This window comes from Dromaius novaehollandiae, chromosome 10 (genome assembly GCF_036370855.1).
Source record: "Dromaius novaehollandiae isolate bDroNov1 chromosome 10, bDroNov1.hap1, whole genome shotgun sequence".
NCBI classification, from domain to species: domain Eukaryota; kingdom Metazoa; phylum Chordata; class Aves; order Casuariiformes; family Dromaiidae; genus Dromaius; species Dromaius novaehollandiae.
The window spans coordinates 14,345,629-14,367,752 of NC_088107.1; the positions used below are offsets into that span (position 1 = coordinate 14,345,629).

The 22,124-nt window shown below is 46.2% G+C and overlaps 1 protein-coding gene across 1 annotated transcript in view; it reads left to right on the forward strand.

Annotated features, from left to right (window-relative positions):
• Positions 1-19,122: 19,122 nt before the first annotated feature.
• The window catches only part of MAPK6 (mitogen-activated protein kinase 6), a 50,486-nt gene continuing 47,484 nt past the window's right edge, over positions 19,123-22,124 (forward strand). The window contains exon 1 of the mRNA XM_064517373.1: positions 19,123-19,250. The gene's annotated coding sequence lies outside the window, so the exon portion shown is untranslated. The remainder of the gene's footprint in view (positions 19,251-22,124) is intronic.

Below are 22,124 nucleotides of genomic sequence, written 5' to 3' on the forward strand. Positions count from 1 at the left end.
TTGGCTTCAGGATATGGCTAACAGTATAAGGCAGTCTTAAGTATTGAAATTCGTCACAGCTGTCAGATTGGTTAAGCTGAGTGTTTGTGAATGGATTTTTTTCTTCCTTCTGGTGAAAAGCGTAAGCATGTTCTTCTTCCTGAATAATTAAGGTCAGCATATACGTATGTATCAGTTATTAACAAGAGAAAAACAGGATTGTGATCCAGAAAGAGAGACTGTTCTGGGTTGAAGTTTAAGAACAAATCAAAAGTTCTGATCTGGAAGTTCATAATTTTTCACAAATAAGCTGAACTATGACTTCTTATCACTTCCCTCATCTGGAAGGGTGATACATAAAATATGTTTGTAATTACCTCTACTGTGGACCTTGGGTGTTTTTGGGAGATGGGTCTTTTGCAGTGTAGCGTATGAGCCTGATCTGGGGAAGAGTAAGGGAGCCAAAAGGCAAGAAACATGGAATGCAATGGCAAATGATGTGGTTAGACTAGGCTCTTCAGCTCTTGCTGCTGTTTCTTCTGGCGGTATGTAGACTGAAATAGGAAGTAGTCCGTGCTGTTGGTAGTGTAGATTTTCTACCTGGTGCAAGAGGAGGCTGTTTCAAGATGAGCATAAAGATGGTGGGTGAGGTCTGGGCAATGGCTGGCAATGAAGGGGCTTTTTGTGCTCGGTGGGTGCATGTGTGGGAGGACAGTTGCTTTTGATCTCAATGAATTTTCATAATGTTAGATATTTAGTGGTTTTCTTTTTTTAATTCACTTACTGGCTTTGAAATATCATAGTGTTTTAAAGTTCTGCTGTGTAACTGGGTATATACAACAGTGATTTGTTTGGGAATTTCTTTAGATCTTTAGGGATGCCACAGTTTTTTTTCTTGACTATATAATAATGTATGAGAGCCCATCTTGGCTGCAGAGTGTGGTAATTAGCTTGTTTTGGTATAAAGTTGTTCTAACAGTTCTTTGAAGCTTTGCCAGCTGACAGAACCCTTCAACTCCAGGCAATGCAATATGTTGAGAACTACAGGTTACTTTATTGATGTTAGTCTCTAAAGCTATTGCAAATGTTGCAGACAGCAGAGATCCAGGTGAATTCTGGTGGATTCAAAGACTGTAGCAAGAAGCCCTATGTAAACAGTGAATTTTTCTAAAAATATTCTAGATCCGTCTTTCTTGCAGAAAGCAATATGGAGTGAATAAACTAGACAACAATGGTGTAAATAAAAAAAATCAATAAAACTCATCTGTGTAGTGAATGTGAGATTGATTAACTAGTAACTACATAGGAAATTGATAGGCTCTGTATTTTCTTTTGACTGTATTACTGTTCCTGCGATGGTCATAAAAGCTGGATTGTTTCCAAAAGCATATTATCTTTCAAAGGCTTTGAGCAGTTAGGTGAAGTTTATTTTTAAAGACTACTCAGAAGATACTTCAAATGGAAAAATTTATACTTGGAAAAGGCAGTGAACAGGGATTGGCTTTATAGTGAGAGCTGAATCTATTTAAGGAATCCAAGAATAGGATACCTGAATTATCAGATGTATTTGTGTGTGTCATTCTAAGAGCCTTTCAGAAACGACTTCAAGATAATATTTAAGTTTCTTTTCTGTAGTAACGCAAGTCTTTTCTAGCACTTTGGCTATATTTCCTTTATTTATTGCTTCTAACATATGGCTTTCCTTGCTGTATATGTTTTCTCCTCATAAGTAAGTAACACCTCATAAGCATTCAAGATTATATCTTTAAATGAAAATATAATACCCCATGTTTGTCCTAAAGAACAAACAGCTGCAGCACAAAGTATTTACCTCTCTGGGTTTGAAACAACAAAGCTGCAAAAGAACTTTGATGTTCAGCAGTGACTACAGTTGAAATACAAGTCATTTTTAAGACTGCTGCATCCTTGTCTTTTATTATATAATTATGTGACTTTGTTTACATTAGATTTCTTAAGAAAGTCTAAAAAGAAAAGTCTGACTTTAATAGTCAGTATTCATGTCCTCAAAATGTTGTAGAAATACCTACCAGCCCCCTTCTCAGATCAGTGACTTTAAGAGCTGTGTTACTTTTTAGCATCTCCATCAGCTGGACTAGTATGGAGATCTGCACCTAAAGGCCGGTAAGATCACAATGAGAGATTGCTCTAGCTATTCTTCACTATATCTGACCACATTACAACTCCAGCGAGACTACCACTAGCATGAGATCAGCTCGTGGAAGAAAAACAGCTGCCGTGTAAGAGAAAGATCGTTCTCATGGACAGAAGAAAGTGTTCTAAAGAGTCTTCAGACGAGGTGTGGTGTCCCTTGGTTGAAAGTACAAAGCTATAATTGCTTAATTCCATCTGTAATTTAGGAGTACTGTTGGATTTCTCAGTGCTGCTAAAATTTCTCTCGAGAGTATCCACTCGTCATGCTTTCCAGGGTCTCTTGATTGGCTTGGAGTTTTGACCCATTTCACTAATTTTGGTCAAAAAGTTCCCACAAATGGAGAGTGCTATGAAGTCACAGTATTCAGTATTTGCTGGACATTTTTCAGCCGGATCTAATAACGAGATTCCACCCCAGCTGTTAGCCATGAGCTGCAGCAGGGTAGATGGTGCAGGAAAATAGAGTGAAACTAAGCAAAACCCTTCTGTCGGCAGCCTGCCCCTCGGCTGCTGAGGCTGTGGTTGTCCTGGGGGAGCGTGTTGCGTGGTGCCCAGCGGAGGTCAAGGAGGCTCAAGCAGATCCAAACTACTAAGATGCTGGTTACCTTTTGTGTCCCTTCCCCCCATCATGGCAATGTTGCTTTAGTGCTCTAGAAAGAGTTTTACTACAGTTTGTCTAAACATTATGGCAAGGAAGGGCACGTGTTGTCTTTCTGCTTCTGTAGCTTTCCAAAACAGCAGAGCGTGACATTCGTTGGTCTCGATGTAGCTGCTGGAACTCGTATCAGTTGGATCCACGCTCTGTATTGCCAGAGGCGTTCTTTTAAATGGGATATCTTTGGCCAGGATACCGGGAATGAGAAGAAAGTGAAACGTGTCTCTTGTGCTTGTTTATGAGAACATGCTCTCAGTTGCTCATGTCTGCGGTGGCAGGGGTGTGGACTTAGGCCTGCCGCTGAGCTGTGGATGAAGCAATGTTGCCAGTGTATGTTCTTCTCTTTGCTGATCTTCACAGCTGGAAGACAATTTGAGAGCTAGTTTTGGAGGAGAGTTTTAAGTGGCTGTCAGCAGTGTCTGCTGTTGATTTAAATGTATTTTGCCCTAGTCCTAGCCCAATACTGATTATAGGTCTCCTAAGAGACAGCAACATGCATATCTTTGTGTCATTACTGCTGACTTTTATTGAGCAATCGCATCAAATTTGTGAGGGTTGTCAGCAGTGCTAGAGATAGCATTCTGTTTTGTGATGTTAAACCTAACAGCTGCCTTTCTTGCTGGAACTGAGTTCCTTCCCATTTTGTTGGGGGAGGCCACTGATCTTGTGCTAATGTCCTGTTGCTTGTGCTTTTCATATGGGGAAGTGAAGAGACAGAGGTTGCCTGGCTTCTGTTGACATTTAACAGAAAGTCAGTGAGTCCCTGTTCTGAGATTTAAATGCTAGGTCACATGGCTTCATTCCTCTTTTTATATATAGTTCACTAGGGCTTGGGAGCATCCTAGATCAAAAGGACATCCTCATCTGGTACCTGCCACAGTTCCTTCTTCAGAACTAGTTCAAATGCAAATTAAACATATGATATTCTCTCCACTCTCTGGCTTACAGTGCTTATTAGGAACTCCTCCTGCAAAGATAGTTTTTGGGAATGGAGACCACATTTCTCTCTGTTAACCTTCTATGCTTTACTAAGCCTCATGCCCTCTGTGTTTGCTACTCTAAGACATAGTCAGTCTTTACTGTTTGGTCTTAAACAGGGAGCAGAATTATTAGCATGAAGAAATGAAATGTGCTCTTTTAGACCATGGCCTTGAAAGCTGAGGGTAATCCAAAGGTGGACAGAATATCTATTGAAATATTTGCAAATTTGCTTGAATAAGAGACTTCAGGATTTGCCTGGTAAATTCAGCGCAGTTCTCACCACTTACTGTAGGTTTCTGCTGAGCAGTGCCTTCTAACGGTGAGCATCTGGAGCTGGTAGCTATGAATCTTAAGAGACTGTGGTAACATCGATATCTTCAAGGTGAAAGTTATCCCCAGACACAGTACATGAAATACCTAGTCTGTGCTTCTCAAAGGCTTAGTTATTGAGATATGAGAATAAGCTATCAAACAGGAGTCTTTTCTCTAGATATATAATTTTCTTCCACCTACAAGTTTTATCTGAGCAGAAGATGAAAATTTTGGAAAATTGTTGGGGATTCACGGATGTCTGAAAATCCAGGATGTATCCCTGGGCAAGTTCTTACGTGGAGCTCAGTGCTTCCTGCCTGCTTTGGACCTCTTGCACCTCCCTGATAGAGATTGGCTGTGCGTAGACATGAAATCTGATGCATTTGGTGTATCATCCATTTTGCACTTTTGCAGCAATCTGTACGAGTGCATTCTCCGTAGGATGGACGCATCTCGGACACTTTGGGACTCATAGTAGGTATGCTGCGTAGCGTAGGTGCACTCACAGCCTGGGAGGTATGAATGGAAACAAGGCAATCCTGCTTCAGACAAGAGTCCCCCTGGATGCTGTGCTCCCTGCAGCAGAGGACAGAATGCAGGGCAGGGTATATGGTATATAACCCGTTTCAGCACTTCCCTTCCCTTGGTGTGAGGGCTAACCAGCGCCAGGAGAGGGTCACCGCAGCCTCAGACAGGGACTGTTCTGCCATAGCGAGGACAGTGACTTGTATTGCACTGGCCCTGCCAGCTGGCCCTCACGCACTCCTGGTAACCTCTAGCAGCGTTTCTCCGTGGCAGGAGAGCCCTTTGCTGCTCCCTGGCAGTGCTTGGAAGCTCTGACGGTGCGTGACCGCAGCAGACAATCCGGCATGTCTCCTCGAGGTGCGCTGCTGCGGCCTGCATGGGGTGGTCACCCTCACGTGAAAGCTGGAACGTGAGACTCCGAGGGAAGAAAAGTACAATGGGGCCGAGGTTAAAGAGCGATTAGCTACTGTGTTGCCCAAATTATAGCTCAAAGAGACAAGAAATGTGAGCTGTGGATGCCTTGCAGTCTGTGCCAAAATGAATATCAGATGTAGGCAAGGAGAGAATGGAGGGTTTGGGCAGCTCCTCAGAAAGAGTTCTTCTGTCGTGTGTCTGGGTTCGTAGTGCAGTCCTGGGCTTCTGTGTCATCTCTAAGGGGATGATGAAATCCGCCACTGAATTTCTCTTGATTTCAGAAGTAGTATTGCAGTGTGCTTGTCCTATTTTTATGCTCTTTCCTTGATTTCCTTTACTGGCTAGTGTCAGAAACAGGGTTAGGCTAGACTTGTTCTTAAGAAATGCTGTTAAATCACAGGCCCTGTTCTGGAAGTCCTCACTCATTAGTCATGTTGCACTTGAAAGCTTGAAGGATTTGAGTTTTTTTCTTAACTGTTTACCTAACCCTGCAGAAACTAATAGGTGCGAGTGGCCCCACAGAGTAAACGGGACTCGTAAGGCCACCTGTGAGGAGAGAGCAGTAGGAGCAGGAGTTTGCCTCACTTAACAGCATTGGGCATCAGGGCACAGATGCTGTGCGTTTTTGGGATGCAGCTCTCAAATCTGCTGCGGTACGAGGTATGCTACAACTGTATAGTCTTGTGCTATGAAACGTGCTTAATTTTAAGTGTGACTAAATTCAGTGAGTTTAACAGTGCTGTTCACATCTTTAAAATAAAATGTGTGAGAAAGTCATCATACATTTTGGCTTCAGGAAAAAGTGCAATGTTCTTTCAGTGCATTTCTCTTGATACCTTTTGGTGACATTTTTCCTTCTGCCTCTCCTCAAGTCAATGCTGGGCAGGTGCTGCAGTTCCTTATTTCCCAACCACACTGCTTTGGTTCAGGCTTTTCTTGTCCTCCTGTGCAGTCTTACTTCTGGACAGAGCTTCAGATGTTAGTTGGCTGTATGACCTGTTTCACAGTGGAAAATTATTCCGTGAGTGTTAGTTACAGGAAGAGAACGAACATCTTTAAATGATCTGGCCTCGCAGGGAGGAAACGGAACATTTTGTCAAGTATACTGTTTACTGGAGCGCAAATGGCATGTCTCCAAAATACGTACTTAGCCTGAAAGAAGAAAAATACACAAGGTGATTCAGTTTTTATCTCAGTTTCCAGCTAGTTCTTAGCTAACAAAAATGTGTATTTTATGTGGCTAAAAATGTCCTATCCTGTACCAGGAAACTGGTAAAACCAAGTTTTAAGTTTCTTTTAAGTAAGTACAAAATCCTGGGTCTTACATGGCTTGCCAAGTTTCATTCCATTATAATGTTTTGTAGCCTTATTATAATCCCCTGTAAGCCCTCTGGTTTATGGTAGAAGTGCTAAATCAATGTAATGTCTCTCAGTAATATTGGTAAATATCATACTTGTTTTACTCAGTAATTATAATGCAGCAGCCCCCTCAAGAATGGAATATGATCTCATTTTTATGCAGAGCTGATTTCATGATGTCTTCATTTTAAATTAGAGTTTCCGATACTGTCTCTTTGGTATGTCAATCTATTTGGTCCAGCCTCAGACTCAAGTGGAAGTGCCACATTCCCTAACCCAAGAGACATGAGTAAGAGTGTTTACATGGATTCTGTGCAAGTTTAATGCTGCTTTGGCTTTAGATTATCTAGATTAGACAGTATCCTGTAATGTGATACTCATTCATCCAAATTCAAAACACTGTAATTTGGCAAAAAAACCCACCACAGTCAAATACAGTATTTATTGAGGAGCTAAGGCTCTTTTTCCTGTGGCACAGATACCAACACGGTTGCCAGGGAAGGCAATAACACGTAAGTGTGTGTATGTGAGTGCAGAATCAGGTTATTGACAGTTAATGCTTTTAGAGAAACTCTGCCTGATTATGGGTGCTGTAAACAGCACAAAAATGCTTGTTGCATTTGTTACACAGGTGCTCATTTGCTTCATACTGTTTAGAACAAATTTCTTCTTCTGATAAACTGTTAAATGTAGAAGAAAATAGAAAAAAACAGCAGAAACCTCTGCGTGTAGAGTCCAAACCCCATGAAAGTAAGCAGTAAGTTTTGGTCTTCTCTGAACATTAGTAGCTGGTGACATCCCCAAGGGTCATCCCAAGCTGCATAGTCCATATTTCACACCATATCACAACACAGAATTCCATGTGTGTCTGTGTCTCTGTATCAGTTCTGTAGTCTATAACAGATTAGGTTTGATAAGTCAAGTAACTCCTTTTTCCAGCAAATAGGTGTTTGCACAGTGGATAACATTCATCAGCCTGCTCGAGAGGTCAACTCCTCAAACAGTTTGGTAATTTTAGCATCATCATCTTCATGTGATTCCAGTGCAACTCGGTTAGCAGTTTCGGGTTGTGACTCTTACTTGAAAGTATGTCCTAGGCCATGGCAAACTCCTCTGGAACCATTCTGTTAAGCAAACTCCCATATCTCTAGACTTTGTTTGGGAATTACAAAATGGCTAGCCAGTTAATGTTTATCCTCTTGTTACTAAAAAAACAGAATTCATTGTGTCTTATGTTGGAAAAAGTATATATGTCACTAGTATCTCTGGGCTGTTTCTTGAGTTAGAACTTCCAAACCTAAATTAAAAGCAGCTGTGGCTAGAGCTAAATGACTAAAGGACACATTTTCAAAGGCAGATAGTCACTTAAAGATGCAGCTAAATTCAGTGCCTATCACCTATCTGTTTGATTGGAAATTTCCTTCCTAGTTTACTATCAGACCTTTGAGAGTCCCTGAGGACATCTGGCCCCCTAAAAAAAAATCTTTGAAAGTCTGCTTGGGACTCTCCTCTCCTGATAAATGTTTCAGTCTGATATCTTCTGTGGATGACATGAGGAATGGCACAGACCACATCCTCTCAGGAGATTACATCACTCTGTAAAAGCAAAAAACAAAAACAAAAACAAAAAACCAAAAAAAAAACACAGTAGTCAAGGAGAGAAATAGTTCCAGAGCTTTTCTACCATCTGTAGGTTTTACTATGTTTTGAGAGTTTTTTGATACCCTGAGTTAAAATGTCTCAAAGGGACAAGAGCTTTTCTACCACCTGTAGGTTTTACTATGTTTTGAGAGTTTTTTGATACCCTGAGTTAAAATGTCTCAAAGGGACAAGATTTGTGCCAAGTCTGCTGCAAGAGAGTGTGAGTAAGCCCAAGGAATGATACAAAGAAGGCAAAGGAGGATTTACTCTCTCTCCCTTGGCTCTGGATTGCAATGATCTGTGTGTAAGAGAAGGTGCAAGGCTTGTATTTGCCTCCTTTCAATTCCTTGTGAGCTGTGCTACTATTCTTAACCCACAAAGTGTCAAGGCTGTCTCCTTTGCCTTCCGTACCACGCACGTTGCCTGTGTGATTTTGGGAGTTGCAGGCTCGGGACAGTAAGAACTCCCTCCTCTACTTTTTGCATTGGGCAGGTCTCCATCAGCGAGAACCAGTCCGTCAAAATGCAGTTTCATGCTCTTGAGTGGACTGTTGATGGATGAAACTCTGGATTGCCCTTGTGGCTTCAGTATAAAATTGTCTGAAAGACCTTGTCACAAGGCATCTTCTTATCCCTAATGTAAAAGGAGTTAACTTTGGTCCAGTTTGGAGTAAGTTGGATTGAGGGCCAAAGCAACTCTGAGTTCAGATGATCGGGCTTTCCTCATCGTGCTATCAGGAAAAATGTGCACCCTTGCCGCCTGTGGGAAGAGGGCTCGGCCCTGACACCCCAGGTACAACATGACGCTGTGCAACTAAACATGGAGGGAAAGGCCTTTTTTCCTCATTTGGATTCCACTTTGTGTTGCTCTTGCCTCGCTTGGGTGTCTTTTGTCTCTGTATTGGTTGCAATAGTTGCTTTTCCAGCACATGCCGGTAACGTAACAAAAGCCATAAATGCTCGCATCCTAGACACTTCAGCCTCTCGTTCACTCATCTTCCTGCCCATGCCTAACTGCCTCGGCGAGTGTGGAATCAAGCACATCTTTGCCCAGATGCCCGTTTCCAGGGTTCGCAGATGTTTCCTCTCCTGCAGACTTCCCTTTCTCCACAGCGCTCCGCTGCCTCGGGGAGGAGGCTTTTCTTCCCGTTGCTTCTCCGTGTCCTTGCTCACCCCCACTGTCTGCTGGCTGCTAACGAGAGGTGATTCAGGCGAGTGAGCCACTGCCCTTGAAGCTGTAGCTGGCCACGCAGCTCTGTGCTGAAAAACTGGAAAAAATGACTTGGTTAATGGGATCCAGGCTCACGAGCTGAATCAGCCTCAGCAGGGTTTGTTGTTTCAACTTTTTCCCATATTGAAAACTCAGCTCCGTGACCATCTGTGAAGACTGGCAGTATACCAGTGGTGTCGAGCCAGTGCTAATGATCAGAGTTAACTGAGGAGAGCAATCCCAGAGTGTGGGGAGGGAAGGGAGGTGGAGAATGGCAGTCTACACCTTGACCCTTTGCTCCAGGGCTGCTCAGCTGAGGCAAGGGAAAGCCAACAGCTTGGTGCCCAGAGCCACCAGTGGACCTCCTCTACCCCCGGCAGCAAAATTCAAACTGCAAAATGTATTTTTTTGTGGAGAAAATGGAAATGGAGAGAGAGAGAGGTTGGCAGCTGTTTCAGCTTACACTGCGTTCTCTGTATATTAAGGTTTTGTGCATCGAATGCATACAGCCCCTGGTGAGTCAAAGCACAGATTGCAGCTACAGCCATCGCAGGCTTTTGTTTGGTGAAGGCAACTGTGCTCTGGGCTATGCTCTCCAAGGATGTTTTTGGGAATCAGTGGGGCTTGCAAAGAGAAATGCTTCTCAAACCTCCGCTTCCCCTGCCATGTCAAAACAGATAGTGAAGGGCCAGCTGAGAGAAAGGGTGATATAATCATGGAGTATCTCAGCAAAGCACTTGCCTTCCCCAAGTTCCCTATGGTTTTTGCCTTGTCTAGTCACACTGAAACTGTACAATCATATTATATAGACAGCCAGGGCACATGTGGTACAACAGGGACAACTGTCATACTGGTACAGATAAACAGAAGTGTATCCTGTAAGACCCAGACAAGTGATTCTCCTGCTCTGTTCAGCAGTGGTAAGGCTACAGCTGAAATACTGGGTCTGGGTTTTGCACATTGCAGTTCAAGAATGAGGTGGCTGATTCATACAGATCCTAGAGGAGAGCAGCAAAAGTAATAGCAGTAAAAATCCTATATTCTGTACAGACTGTACAGAACAACTGGAGGAAATAAGAGTTATCTAGCCTAAATTACAAAAAAATAAAGAGGGAGTGAACAGTCTTCAAGTATGCAGTTAGGTCTGTACCAAAGTGGACCTGTTCTCCAGTCTGTGATGACTCTAACAAGGCTCCTGGCTTTCTGCTACCATTTGCTACCTCTCCAGGAAATGCAGTTTAGGCAAAACATTGATTCCCTCACCTGAGAAGTGGGAATAATGATGCTTCCCTCTACACGTGTATGTCTTTATAGCGCTTGGGGCCCTACGGGGAAGAGCATTGTGCAGATGTCTGGTATTAAACTTGCAGGAGCAGTTCTACAGCAGGAGAAATAATTGCTGGTTGTTTTTAGCCTTGCAGTCTGCTTGTTTCTGAAATACTTGAGTGAAGTAGTGGTGGAAGGGAGCTCAGCCAAGCATCACACTTGAACAGCAGCTTGTGTTTACAGTGCAAGACTGTAGATAGTGAGTGTGTGAGCGCAGGAGGAGGCTGTATTTGTGCATGTGCACATGCTGATGGTACTCCATGCACACAGCAGATGCTCCCTGCATGTGTAGCTGCACACGCCTCGTGGCTGAATCTGGGGGAGCAAATGAAGAGCAGCCTGTGTTTTGTCTTGTGACTGTATCAGTGTGGCTGCTGGCATTTTCAGGTCTGTTTTAAAGCATGGCAGAGGGTTAGTGATGTATACAAGACGAGCTTGATTCTGCTATGAGCAGGCTGCTGCATTGAGCTCCTTGGGGCCATGAAAATTTATACAGCTGGCAATGTCTCTTGTGTAGGTCTCATAAATGGTAGAAATAAGGCCCAAAGTAGTGACGTGGCTTGCCTTTTGTCTCCTAGAGCCTCCTCAGCCAAATGCACAGGCTCTTGAGACTTCATTGTGAGTCTCGAGATGCTTGATAGTTTTTGCAAAGGGGCAGCTGCTTGATTCACAGTATTTCAGGGGAACGTAAGTATTTACTTAAAGGGAGATGGGGGAGGAGGGATGTGTCTAGCCCTTGTGCTTGCAGAAGGAAACTTGAAAATGTGGAAGGATATAACCTGCGAGCTGGAAGCCCAAGAAAAAGAACTCACCCTTGTTCTTTAATACTGTTACCGCCTCTGGGTTGGGGTGGCTACTGACAGACCAGCAGCTACCAGTGGAAAGAGAACCCAAGGCAAAACACTTTCATAGAGGAGGCTGATCATAGGATCTCTCTTTTTCATGCTGAGCAGAGAGCAGCTGGTTTTAAGTCCTATACTGCGCGAAGTTTTGTACCTGGTACTGCTGTCTCTTGAAAAGCATCCTTACACAATTTTCCCCTCCTAGGTATAGTATCGGACTAGTGAAAAGCAAGGAAATCGCTTCTGAAACAAGAGCCCTTGGTTAGGCTTCTGGCAAACAGCGTAAGGCTCTCTGTTTTTGTTCCCTTGTAGTCTGCCCAAGGCTGTGTGCTGCCGCCCACCACGAGCTGTGCTGGTGGACCAGGGCATTAACTCAGAGCAGGTTGCTCTTTGGCAGGAGCTGTGTTCAGAAGTGTGGTGTGAAGCCAGGCTGATGAGATCAGAGAGACTGTATCAGTTACAGAGCTACTCGGTGCCCCGAATTAGTTCTGGGAGTACTGTCTTGCTATCTTTTTACTAGCTTTTATCATTTTACAGCCAAGTTACCTTCACTTCAGTCCTCCTCTTCCCTCCCTCTTCAGATCTGCTCCCACGTAAAAGAGCTGTGAAGTTCCAGCGGCCTCTGTCACATGTGGAGATCCACTGGTGTGGGTGCCTGCCCCTACAGAGTCCCCCAGGAAGCCAGGGACAGGGCTTCACCAGTTAGCTGTCCAGGAGAAGGAGAAAACACAATGTGCCAGGCAGTATCAAAGACACAGTGGAAACAAACCAGATGGGGAGTTTTCCTCAAATCTTATTGCAGAAAAGAACGGGGATGGGGAGAGGTCGAGAAAGACTCAATGGCCACTCTAGGTTCCTCTGTAATAGCCACGGAGGGGTAGACACATGGTAGCATGTCTGCAGCAAGGCTTCGCTCCAGCCCTCTGTGCAGAGTGGGGGTACGCTGCTTGCCAACGTGTTTGCTTGCTCTGTCTTTATCTGGGCACTTAAGGTTGGCTCCAGCTCCCACCAAGGCCCCTGAAAATCCTTCCAAGGCAGCTCGATTTAATTCTTTAACCATTTTCTTCCTGGCAGTATCTGAGGGCCTTGGTTTTGAGTGAGCTCTGAGGTTTAAGCACTGCGCCAGTCCTTCTGGTTTGTGCAGTTGTGGCATTTTATAAATGGCAGGAAATATGGTAGTTTTCGGCACGTTTTCCTAAACCCCTGATTACTCATTCCACACCACAGCATCTTTTACAGTCAAGGCGGGCTGTAATTCCTAGCTCTGACAGCCTTGACCGTGACCTGGCTGGAGTTAGACTTCTCAGAGTGCTGCAGGGGCATCTTGGAAGGAGGCTTCAGCACAGATTTGCTTCTGCCTAGATCTGATGCATGGAGGAGTCTGAAGCTCTCTGCAGATTGCTCATTGAAATGCAAACCTCATCCCAGTAAAGCTGCTGTCTGCCAGCATCCCCTTTGACAAACTGATAATCCATGATAATAGAGAATTTTATCTCCATTCTTAAACATTGTCAGGCATGGTTATTAGTGTCTTCCTATTGCACAATAAACAACAGAGAGTCCTCAGCTTTTCTGAAAGCAGGATGCATGCAAGTTATATCTGCACTGGGGTGAGCTGTGTGTTTGCTGCTTCTGCAATCAGCCAGCAAACCTCTCCAGATTTCCTAGGCCAGAATGTTTCTGTTGGCAGCTTATCTCTTTGCTTAACAGTGGAACAGACTCTTGGGGTGAAAAGCTGTGCCTGCTGAAACGGATGACAAAGTCCTGTTCATTTTACTTAAGTCAGGATTTCATGCTTGATCTTTTCATTTCTGAGTGGGCAGAAGAACAGGTCATTTTTTGGGTGTGTGTGAGTCTTTTTGGAGTGCTGAATGTGTGTACGTTCTGCTTTTGGCCTCACAAAAGGCGTGCAGGTTGTTAGAGGGACTGTGTTCCTCCCCTGCCATGAGCCAGCTCTGCTTGGAAATGCAGGAGTGGTAGGACTGGGCCTGCCTGTGTCCCACCCTGCTCATAGTAGGGTATTGCTAGAGGACAGAGTTTGCCAACCTGAATATAATGCATGTTTTTCACCCCCATCAGGATGGAAACGCATATCAACAACATATCTTGAAGAACTTTGGTTATTGCATAGGCCAGTAACTTCCCTTTTTCGATCTTTTGGTAACTTGTGTGACCCCCTCATCTGATTAGGCAAACAGCTCATTTAGTGCTGCTACAATCAAATTCATAATTCCCTTTGCCAACCATGAACTTGCCTACAGGTGGCTTTGGTTTGTTTGCAGGCATGCATGGAGAATGCTAGTCTTGCGTATAACACAAATGCAAGAGTTTGTGTCCCCTTCCTGGTGACACAGTGTCACAGCTGAGATCATCAGTGTCAGAGTCTGAGAAAGCCAGAGGCTGCAGCATGATCCTATAAACATTTATGGTCGATTTTGAGTATGGTAATTTTTGAGAAAAAATGTGGAAAGTTGCAGATCAAAGATGATTTCAAACCAAATATAGCTAACGTAGTTGGTATGCTTGATCTAATTGGAAATAAAAGCATATTTAAACTCTGTTGCTCATAATGATGCAATTAACGGCCTGTACATTGCAAGGTGTAGGAACAAGTACCTTCCTGCTTTCCCCAGAATGTGCTGTACTGCCGACTGTCTTCCCTCGTGCTTCTGCGAACAGAACAAAGTAATGTGAGCCAGTGCTCCAGAGGGCAAAGACCTTGTGCCCTCACCTGTAACATACCGCAGCAGCATTGGATTTTTTCACCTGCCCCTGAAAGCTGCCCTGATTTGCCTTTGCTGTCTAAAGAACAATTACACAATCCTTTATCTCATCTGCTATTTTTTTGCTGAGGATCCCAACTGAACCTGGTTTTTCTTTGCTCTTGAGAGTCCCTTTGTTTCGTAGAGACTTTGATACGCCAGGCCCCTTGTTCTTAGCACAGCACCTTGATCACAGAGAACCTCAGAGATAAGTCTGGTTATGTTGTTTCAAGGTATTTCCTCTTTCTCTCTTTCTCTTGCTCTTTTTCCATGAGGTAAGCATTGGTGGAGCTCCACTGAAATACCAGCTGAGCCTCTAGCCCAGTCTACGCTTTTGCTTTTGGAGAAATCCTTCTAAAATATCTTTTATTGGGCTTCAAAAGTGCAAATAATAAAATCTCAAATAAGGCAGAGGTGAAAGGAATTGAGCTGTGAGTAACTGTGCATGCAGTGACATGGGGTTTGCTCATTTTGACCCAAATGCCATCGCAGTGCCTGCATGCCTGTGCTGCACCTCTGTAGCGCTGACGTGTGCTTGAATCACAGTTAAAATCTGTTTCTGACATGGCCTTTGTTAAGCTTAATTAAATAAAAGAAGTAGAAGACAGAGACTGGCTTCTCTGCAGCCAAGATATTACCTTTCTCTAGATTGTAAATCTAGAGGTTTTCTAACAGCATTCTACAGGGAAAGAATATTGGTATCCCTGTTTACTAAATAAAAAGACTTTGAATTATCTTACAGGTTGTCAGCGCACAAAGAAAACGCAACGAGCAGAGTGCAGCTAGGAAGCACACAGCAGCAGCCCCCTGGCCCTGCACCTCTCCCTGGGTAAGGACAAAACGGGAGGAGGAGTTTCAGCAAGGCGAAGGCCGACCATAGGCCGTGCATCCTGCAAGCCACAGGCTGTGCATGCCTGCAGTGCTCTCTGTGCTTTAACCTTTTCCCACCCAAGCACTGATCGCACCCAGCAGGCAGGAGACCAAGTGATTTTGACACTGGCCTGGAGAGAGAGAGACCCTCCCACTAGGCTGGTGCTACTCAAGAGGCGCCCGGTGACATGATGGGGGCAGATGGGCTGGCGGTGTGTATTAGATTAGCAATTCAGCCTTTGTGGCTTCCTGTTCCCCTGCTTAGTTTGGTTTCCCCTCTGTGATGGCAGAGGCGACCCCATTCCTTCCTGTTTTACACTTGTGTAGGTGTGGGGGGGGGGGGGGAGGGGGATTTGGGGCTGGGTGAGCAGAGCCCCATGGCGTGTTCACTTCCCTCTGTGTGCGATTGCTTCCTCCCAGTTCTGTATTCCAGGCTGGCTTCTGGGTTGAACCGGGGCTTTGGCGATGGGTCTGTCACTGTTGCCTTTGTTTGGGTAGATGAACTTGCACAGCTTGAGCCTTCCGTTTTCTCCCAGGCCGGTTTCCCCTCTCTTGCTTTCTGCTGTCATATGGTGTTTGGTGGGCTCTGCTCACCGGCGTGGGACACATGCCTCCCATTCAGGCTGTTTCCTTCTGTGCCTTTTGTCTTCGGAATGATAATGAAAAGCCAGGAATTTCCATCCCTCTCTCTCTCCCACTTTTATCCCTGCTCCATGCCCTGGGGCACTGTGCGAATACAGGATAATGCCCACAACAAGTCTCCTGAACGACCCCCCGGGGAAGTGTTTGTGTCTAAACAACTGCTGGGAGCGTGAAGCCGCAGCTGTGCCCTTCTCCCGGGCTCTCCATGTGCTGCCTGTGGCCTCCCGTAAGCCCTGCCACATGGTGAGGGTTACTGTGTCACGAGACAGCGGAGACTCATTACTCCAGCTTAAAGTTCAAACCTCGCTATCGCTTCCTTTCAAACCCCATCAGCGGCATTGCATCAGACTTGCCACGCTGGGGGAGTTGAATCTGTGGGCCAGCTGGCACTGGTGGAGCAATCAAAGCGCAGTGCTTAGAGAAGCAGGAAGAAGGAAATGATTTTTAAAATCACAAGCAGGAGCAGTTACAGGAGTTGTTCCAGAGATTGGGAGCAGGAACAGAGACTGGTGCAGTGTTAACATCTTGCTTCTCTCCAGCCACCTGGGCATCCGTGGGGAGCAGAAATGGTGCAGGCAGGTTTCACTCCCACTACTTGCTTTTTCGCTCTAGTGAGTACGTTCACTGAGCTGAAGTGAAACAGGTCTGACAGGAAAGAAATCCTGTTGGCATTGGGCTTCTCCCTGTAACCGGCAGATCAGCAGTTACAAAGGGAGTTACGGTGTCACTTTCCTGCAGAATGTGGCACTGCTCGTTTGCGTTTTCCAACTTTTTATACCATTAAAGTAAGACAATGACCCTGTGGTGGTGACTCAGTTTGAAAAGGTTGCAGAAGGGTTCCCAGCCAGTCAAGTTTTCTGACTTCCCTGCTTTGTATTTCATGTTACATAGGCCTTGTCCATTCACCCCTATTTGGGTATTGCCAGGAGGGTTGGACACGTGTTGGCAGAAATCCAGATAAGCTCAACTGCTGAAAATTGTGTCTTTTTGTGCCTCAACCTGGGAATTTGCCGAGGTGCTGTGTTGTCCATTGGCGGCAGGCTCCTGCTGTAGATGGGGCTTTGGCTATGAACCAGAATGCAAGAACGAGTGAATTATGAGCAAAATGTTTGATAGCTTCTCTGTAGTACTGCCTGTTCAGCACCTGGAAGGGCAAGGCTCGATCTCTTGTCTCCAGCCTCTGCTCAAGAGCGAAGGCACAGTGCGTTCCCGTTCCCCGTCGGACAGGGAGGGAGCTTCCTCCAGGGCGGCAGGGAGGGGAGTGCTGGGAAGGGCTCGAGGCTCGTCGCAGCCCACCTGGGGCAGCACCAAGTGAGGGCCCTGCAGCTTCACGCTGAGGATGTGAGCCAAGGGGTTTGGGCTGGTATCGCTTCTGTCCCACGCTCCTTGCCAAGAGAATTTGTTTAGTTGCAAGTTATAATGGACGTGATTGTCCCTGGTGGAAACCTCCCGTGGCAGGGTGGGCAGCCTCACCAGGGTCCCGCGCAGCGCGTTTCCTCCTTGTCGGCCCGCGTGCAGCGAGGAGGGGAGCAGCAGCCTCTTGAAGCACTGGCTTTTCAAGACTATTAAGGCTGCCAGTGCTAAATTTGGGCTGTCACTTCTCTGTTGAGCTTCTGCACTGCCTGTCCCCCGTGGGACCGGGAGCTGCTCTGGCTCCCCCTCATCCTGCGCTCCCAGAGGGAGCGGCAGGGCACAGGAGGGCACCGCGAGCCACGTCCGGCCCCGCCGCGACGGTGCCCTCCCGGAGAGCAAGCGCGAGGCCGTGGGTGTTGGCCAGCGCTGCGTTGCCCTCGCGCTGTCTCCTCCTTGCCTCTCCCCGCATGGGGCAGGCAGAGACGTTGCCCCGGGGCAGGGCCTCCAGCCAGGCCCGGCGCTCCCTCTCTGCGGGCGCGCGGCCCTGTGTCTCTGCCCACGCGTCCCTGCCCCTACGCTTGCCTAGCGAGCTTTGCTTGCGCCCTCTCGCCTTCTCGGAGCAGCCAGGCCTTTTCCCTAGCTAATTCCAGGGGTCCGTCCCTTTGAGTCTGTGTTTCACGTGGTGGTGTTCGCTTGCCTAGCATCTCTGCTTATCTCACGTGGCTTTGTGGGCTAACTGGTTTTGGCGGTTTAAAATGTTTGGTCTTGAAGGTTCATCAGGCACCAGAAGTGCCATAACCTCTGACCTCCCAGAAACCCACTGCTGCTGCAGGGATCCAGCGCCTGCGCATCTGCCCTCCACACTTGGTTGCGTAGGGAACGCACAGAAGCAGCTATAAGCATTCATTTTAAGAGATTAAGAGAGACAGAAGTGAAGAACCAGGTTCCTGAGGCTCTCCACTGGGGCCCAAACTGGCAGTACACTGACGGACGTTGAGAAGGGCGTGCTCCCGTCGGCCGCTTGGGCTGGAGCCCGGGCCGTGCTCGGTGGCTATGGCAGAGGGCTGGTGGCATTAAGGTGATACCTCGGTGACCTCACGGCGTTCCGAGGAACAGCGGCAAAAACCTCTGAGAACAAGCTCAGTTGAAGGCCTCGTTTTGGTACTATAGCTTTTGCTTAGCAAAACTGGTAGTGGAAGCTATGGGACGCGTCAGCCTTGGGTCTCTTGGGGCAAGGCGCAGTTCCCACTGCCTCGTCTGGTCTGGGGCTGCAGATGAAGCGTGCTGGTGCTCCCGGCTGTGACTACAAACCCCCGGTGTTCGTAGCGCGGTGGGTCTGCCAGGTGAGAAACCCAGGCAATCAATTCCCCGTGTTGGGTCACAGGGAAAATGTTTGAGGTGTTTCTATTTTTGTGGGAAGCGTGAAGTGCGTTTGCCATTCTTTCTTCTTTCCTAATGGCCTGCGTTACCCTTGCTGCCTTTCTGGGGGAGCGGGGCCGGGCAGCGCTCTAGCGAGACCGCGGCCGCTGCTCCTCGCTCAGCCGCAGGCGTTGCGTTGAGCAATGCCGAGTGCACCCTCCCACGCGGCGCGGCGCGGCCGGCGCACGTGGCAGCACCGGGCCCGCAGCCTCGTGACGCGGCCCGCGGCAGGCGCCGGGGCTGCCGGTGTGGAGCGCCTGCCCGCCTCGCGGAGAGGTGCTGGCTCAGCCGGCAGCTGCGCCGGCGCTGGAGCAATCACGCTTTTCATACCGGAGCTGGGTCCAGTGCCAAGCTGGAGTGGTGCTAGACGCAGCTTTAGCTGGAAGCTGGGTCTCTCTTTGCAGGGAGAGTGTGTGCGTTCATGTGTGCCTGTGTGTGCACTTGCATGCCCAAGACATCAAACTGGTTAATTTTTATTTGGATTAGCACCTATTTTCAGGCGTTTAAACATTGCCAGCTGTGTTAATTATAACTGCATCACATCAAATGCTTCTGTTCTTTCCCAGACTCGTTATTTTTCCCACTGGCTGTTGTATCTATTTCACGAGAATGACATAATGCACTGTTTCTTTCACACAAACAGCATCAGGTAGGAAATTGTGGAGTAGAATATATATTTTTAAGATTACTTAATTTGGACTGGCAGGATCCTGGGTTTGTCAGAATGGAAAGAGAACTCCATCGGGATCAGCTAGCAACAGGGGCTGCGGCGGACTGAAGAGCATAAAGGTAAAAACAACAATGACAACCCATGTTATCATTTTTGGGAGAGTTAAAAAAACATATGCCTCCACTCTAGTACTCCAGACTATTGAGCTTTATCAGTTTTTACTGCAAACTACAAATGCTTTTTGTGTAATGACAGCTCTTTAATTAGAACTTGGAAGCAACAGTATCTGCTGATTATAGCATGGTCCAGCATGCTCATGTTCCTCAGTTTTATTTCCAGCTCTGCAACTAAATTGTTGCATGCCTCAAGGCAAGTGACTTCATGTCTTAGTGCCTTTACTTCCACAGATGGGCTTAAAACCTCTGGGGGAGGCTTAAAATCTCCCTGGAGAGAATCTGCAATGCCAGCAGAGAGTCTTGGGTTGCTTCTCCATCCTGTACGTGTTTGGAAACCCTTGTGCCAATCCAGCTGATAGGGGGTCAGGATTTGTCTCGTCCAGGCATACCCGTGGGAGACACTCCAGGTTTAAACAATGGAAATTTTACAGCCTTCAATTAACTGCCTGGGCAAGAAACAACAGCTTCACGGTAATGAGTCCTCACTTGCATGGAATGTCATTTAATACATGATCGCTGTTCACTAAAGAGAGATACTAAAATCTGTTCATCTGGAGAGTGTTTCTAGAGTGACAAAAAAGGGGAGAATCCTCCTCCATTTGATATCAATACTGCATTCTCTTTATAAAAGGGTTTGTTTCTCAAGAGGGATATTATATACTATTATGGGGAAAACGAAGCATTGTAGCTCAAAAAGAGACATCAGGGCTAATTCTACTGTCTGAAATCCCTCCCCCCACCTCAGTGGGTATCTTGTAGATGAAGGAAGATGTCAGTGGTTGCTGTGGCATCGCTCTGTAAATCTTCATTTTGGGATTGCCAGTTCAAACAACAGGAACAGAATATTTATATTAACAGGCAGCGACAGCAGCGTGCTGTACAAATATCTGTTGAGTCTCATTTGAAGTCATTGCAGTCCCTCTTGTCAGGGACTTCAAATGAAGGCACAGAAAGATTCTTCAAAGTAGCCCCAATCCCTAGATCAAACTGAGGCAAAGTCAGAAGTGAAGTACATAAGAAAATGGGAGTCAAATCAGCATTGAGAAGTGGCAGAATGGGGAATAAATTAACGTTGTGTATGCTTATGGGCAAACAATAGCGTCAATCACAAGCGTGTTCCGATTTTTTTCTCTTCTTACTTTAAAAATGTTCCCAAAGTCTGTAAGTAGAGTATAGTAGAAAGCCTGCTGTTTTGTAATGCTGTAAAAGCTGACCTTAAAAGACACCAGAAATCTCATTGGGAGTTATATGCGTTTGCAGTGGAAACATTAGGTCTTTAATAGTAAGAATGTTTCAACAACTTTCTGGGATTTTTTCCACTTTGGCACAGCCGTTCCCTGACGGATTGCAACAGAGAAGAATTCAGCAGTAACAGCGTGATCCTGCAGGATGTTAAAGCCTTTCTGTGCAGGGCCTCATGCCCTCAGCCCCTACTGAAATCAGAGGGAGCGGAAGGTACTCGACATCTCACAGGATTACTCAGCTTTTTGTAATGTGGAGCCCTCCTTACCCACTTGGCCTTGCCAATGACTTTTCTGTTTCTATTTCTGTGGAAATGAGCCAAAGCCTGTGCCATTCTCTGAGGGGAGTCATGAGCCTTTCTGTCTAGGAAAGAGCTCTTTGTTGTCACATGAAAGCTGATGAGCGATGATAGTGCTTGAAAATTTATGCCTGGATTTTTCCCTCTTAGAAAAGCAGCATCCACGCTAGGTACTACAAAAAACAGCTTGCAGAATTTAGTAACAACAGCAGCACAACTGAATTGTTTATCACATTGTATCAAGGTTATGTGGAGAAAATGGTAAGGAAAATGGCTTTTTCCTCCTTTTCTAAAATTATGTATAGGCTCTTAATAGGTGTTCATCCTAATAGAATTCAACAGTTTGGGAAGTAGTGATTTTTTTTTAATTGATGAAACAAGAAAAATGTAGCATCTTTGCTACTGCTGACACGATCACTGCTAATTAAACCACTAGTTCAGCCATGAAATACCTAATATTGCATAACCACTCCCTGTGCTTTAACCATGCAGTAGTAATAGGGTCAATAGTAAAGTTCTTACCAACGTCAGCAGGCCAAAGTGATGCCTCTAGCCTTTCCTGGCATTTGCTGTCTTTCAGCTCAGTGCATTGCAGAATCCTCCGTTGTTCAAAATAAGGCAGGAAACATGTTTTACCTCTCTCTGCCCTGGCCTGTCCTTTGCTCCTAGATGTTTTCTGTCCTGCTGGCAATGACCGGTTTCTTTCTAAAGGTACTGCGGGCAAGTCCCCCTGAGCAGGGCTGCGGATTCATTGCCAGGTCAATGTCAGAACAAGGGAGAAAAGCAGGAGGCTGAAGCAAAACAAACGTGAGCTGGACAGGATGACATTTGGTTAGTTTGGGGGCAAATCCTTAGCTGCAGTAAATCAATCACTGGTTTTAATACAGCTGCAGTAGCTTATATACAAGAAGGCTCTCCTTCCCCTTTTTGCTGTAGTTGGGAATGACTATTTTACTCTCTAACACATGTAGCAGGTCCAAGACACAGAAATCCCGCCTTACTGGGAGCACAGCATGCTGATCATTGCTTCGGCACCAAAGTCAAATTCCTTGCCCGCCAGAGCACATCCAAGTGGAGAGCAAGAGCCCCCTCACCTTCGCTTTTGGGAGTCCTACAGACTACGGGGCTCCCCCAAGACAGCTTGGGCAGCTGAGCGCTAGCGCAAAGAGCAGTGGGACCCTCGCGCGTGGGCCGGCTGTAGCCGTAGCAGAGCAGTGTCTCCCTCAGCTAAGACAGTGACTGGTGCTGTATGCGTTCCCAATTCATTGCGATGCGCG